Below are 4049 nucleotides of genomic sequence, written 5' to 3' on the forward strand. Positions count from 1 at the left end.
TTTAGTGGTTTGCCCACGGAAGATCCACATCTCCACCTTCGATTGTTTATAGAGGTGAGTGATTCATTCAAGATAGATGGTGTGACTTAAGACGCACTGAGGTTGAAGTTGTTTCCGTACTCGTTGCGAGATCGAGCACTAGCAAGGCTCAATTCATCACCACCAAGTTCCATATCAACATGGCAAGAATTAGCAGAGAGATTTTTGGTTAAGTATTTCCCGCCTAGCAAGAATGCTAAGTTGAGGAACGAGATCACAACTTTCCAACAATTGGATGACAACTCTTTGTATGAGGTTTGGGAGCAATTCAAGGAGTTACTTCGTAAGTGTCTTCATCATAGGATTCCTCATTGTATCCAGTTGGAGACATTCTATAATGGTCTCAATACACATACAAGATTAATGGTAGATGCTTTTGTGGATGGTGCAATTTTGTCTAAGTCTTATAATGAGGCTTATAAGATCATCGAGAGGATCGCAAGCAATAACTATCAATGGCCAACAAATCAAATAGCTTTAGGAAGACGTATAGTTGAGTTCATAAAGTTGATGCTCTCACTTCGTTATCAGCTCAGGTATTGTCTATTTCCTCTATGTTAAAGCATTTTACCGCTAATAGTGCTAATAATTTTGTAGCTCAGAAGGCAAAGAATGATGCTTTGATCCAAAGCAAAGTAGCAACACTGAAAAATTTGGAAAACCAAATGGTTCAGTTAGCTACGGAGCTTCGTAATAGACAACAAAGAACCTTGCCGAGCGATACTGAGAATCCAAGAAATTTGGGTAAAGAACATATCAAGGCAATGGCATTGGGAAGTGGTAAAATTTTGGAACTCCGATTGATTGATGTCAAAGATATGCCTGTTGAGAAGAATCAACCAACTATTGAAACTCCTACACCAAAATAGTTAGAATCTGTAAAAACTGACAAGGTAAATCCTAACTTAGTGAATTCAGATGCTTTAACATCTTCTTTGGATGCATATTTACCTACTCAGAAAAGTTTTCTGGCTCAATTGAAAGTTCTATCACCTCCATATCTGCAAAGATTGCAGCAACACAAGCAAAAATAGGAGGTGCAATTCAAGAAGTTTTTGGATGTTCTGAAGCAATTACACATCAATATTCCATTGGTGGAGGCTTTAGAAAAAATGCCAAATTATTTGAAGTTTATGAAGGATGTACTATCTAAGAAGAAATGACTGAGTGAGTATGAGACTGTCGCCCTGACGAAGGAATGCAGTGCATTTCTGCAGAACAAGCTGCCACCGAAATTGAAGGATCTATGAAGCTTTACGATACCCTATAACATTGGTGAATCTTACTGTGGTAAAGCTTTGTGTGACTTAGGAGCAAGTATCAAATTGATGCCTAAGTCTATTTTCAAGATGCTAGGGATAGGAGAAGTAAGACCTACAACTGTGACGCTCCAGCTAGTAGATCGATCTTTAGCATACCCTGAAGGAAAGATCAAGGATATTTTGGTAAGAGTCGATAAATTTATTTTTCCTGTTGATTTCATTATTCTAGATGTTAAACCAGATAAAGAAGTGTCAATTATCCTTGGGAGACCTTTCCTAGCCATGGGAAGAACGTTAATTGATGTGCAAAAAGGCAAACTCACCAAGCGAGTTCAAGACGATCAAGTAACTTTTAACATTCTTAAAGCAATGAAATTTCCCGATCCAACAGACAAGTGCTCAGTTATAGAAGAAATAGAAACCTTGGTTTCTATGGAAAGCCATCTTGAAGAAGATCCAAGGGAGAAAGCCTTAAGGTTTGACCCTTTGAAGGATGAAGAAGGTAAAGAAAACATGGTTCTGATGGAAGCCAATCTGAGAAATTTTATTCAATCCACACGGTCTGAACCATTGGAGTTAGAAGTCAGAGAATTTGTGCAACCCAAATTTTGAATCAAAGAACCACCTACACTCGAAATAAAGGTCCTTCCTTTCCATTTGAAATATGTTTATTTAGGTGACTGTTCGACTTTGCCTATGATTATTTTAGCAGAACTGACAAAAGATCAAGAGGAGAAACTAATTTCTGTTCTAAAAAAATTTGAGAAAGCAATTGGTTGGACCATAGCTGATATTCGAGGTATAAGCCCTTCATTTTGCATGCAAAAAATTATTCTAGAGGAAGGTGAAAAAGCTCGAATTGATGGGCAAAGGAGGCTCAATCCTATTATGAAGGAAATTGTGAGAAAGGAAGTGATCAAATGGCTAGATGCATGAATCATCTATCCTATTTCATATAGTTCATGGGTAAGTCTGGTGCAGTGTGTATCGAAGAAAGGTGTAATTATGATTGTTGAGAATGAGCATAATGAATTGATCCCAACAAGAACTGTTAGTGGTTGGAGAATTTGTGTTGACTACAGAAAGGTAAATAAAGCCACTCGGAAAAACCATTTTTCATTGCCTTTTATGGATTAGATTTTAGATCGATTGGCAAGTAATGAATTCTATTATTTTTTAGATGGTTATTCGGGATATAACCAAACAGTTGTAGCTCCGAAACACCAACATAAAACAAACTTTACTTGTTTGTACGATACGTTTTCTTTTAGACAAATGCCTGTTAGTTTATGCAATGCACCTACAACCTTTCAACGATGCATGATGGCAATATTCACTGATATGGTCGAAAATTTTATTGAGGCTTTCATGGATGTTTTTTTTGTTTTTGGTAACACTTATGATATTTTTTGAGTAATTTGGCTAAGGTACTAAAGAGATGCAAAGAGACGAATCTTGTCCTTAACTGGGAGAAATGCCATTTTATGGTTAAGAAAGGGATTGTCTTAGGGCATAGAATTTCAAAGAAAGGAATTGAAGTCGACAAAGCAAAGGTGGATGTAATTGAAAGATTACCAGCCCTAATAAATGTGAAAGGAGTCAAAAGTTTCTTAGGCCATGCTAGTTTTTACCGAAGGTTTATCAAAGATTTTTCGAAAATTTCTAAACCATTGTGTTTCTTGTTAGAGAAAGATGCAGTGTTTAATTTTAACAAAGCATGTCTACAAGCTTTTGAAGAGCTAAAAAAAGGGTTAATCTCAGCCCCAATAATCCTTACACCTGATTGGAGCACACCTTTTGAGTTGATATGCAATGCAAGTGATTATGCTGTTGGAGTTGTGATGGGTCAAAGAAAAAATAAAGTGTTCCACCCCATTTACTATGCAAGTAGAACCTTGACGGGAGCCCAACTTAATTATACGGTAACTGAAAAGGAATTCTTTGCTATATTTTTTCTTTTGACAAGTTCCGCTCATATCTTATAGGTACCAAAGTTATAGTATTTATTGACCATGTAGCCATTAAATACTTGCTCGCGAAGAAAGATGCAAAACCGAGGCTAATTCGTTGGATACTTTTATGCCATGAATTTGACCTTGAGATCCAAGACAGAAAAGGTGTTGAAAATCAAGTAGCTGATCATCTGTCAATGTTGGAGCAAGATGAGGTAACTAGATCACATGTGCCTATCAACGAGAATTTTCCAGATGAGCACTTATTTGAGGTAAGTCGAATTCATGAAACACCTTGGTTTGCTGATTTTGCCAATTATCTTGTATTTGGAATAATTCCTCAAGAAATGGCATACTAGCAAAGGAAGAAATTCCTTCATGATAGTAGGTATTATTTTTGGGAGGACCCATTCTTGTTTAAATAGTGTACAGATAATATAATCCGAAAGTGTGTAGCTGAAAGTGAGATTGTTGAGATCTTATATCATTGCCATTCATCCCCAAGTGGGGGACACTTTGGTGGTTCACGTACTGTAGCAAAGATTTTGCAAGTAGGTTTCTTTTGGCCTATGCTATTTAAATATGCTTATGCTTGTATGGAAAACTGTGATAAATGCCAAAGGGCCAGAAATATATCAAGGAGTAATGAGATGCCATTGACAAACATTTTGGAGATTGAATTATTCGACGTATGGGGCATTGACTTCTTAGGACTGTTTCCTTCTTCGTATGGGAACAAATACATCTTAGTTGTTATGGAATATGTGTCCAAATGGGTTGAAGCTGAAGCATACCC

At 36.9% G+C, this 4049-nt stretch overlaps 1 non-coding gene across 1 annotated transcript; it reads right to left on the reverse strand.

The window, feature by feature from the left end:
* Positions 1-237: 237 nt before the first annotated feature.
* Positions 238-344, reverse strand: LOC121231129 (small nucleolar RNA R71). Its single transcript, XR_005929197.1, has one exon. It is a non-coding gene; the product is annotated as a small nucleolar RNA R71 (small nucleolar RNA).
* Positions 345-4049: the final 3705 nt, after the last annotated feature.

The sequence above is a fragment of the Gossypium hirsutum genome, chromosome A06 (assembly GCF_007990345.1).
Source record: "Gossypium hirsutum isolate 1008001.06 chromosome A06, Gossypium_hirsutum_v2.1, whole genome shotgun sequence".
NCBI classification, from domain to species: Eukaryota; Viridiplantae; Streptophyta; class Magnoliopsida; order Malvales; family Malvaceae; genus Gossypium; species Gossypium hirsutum.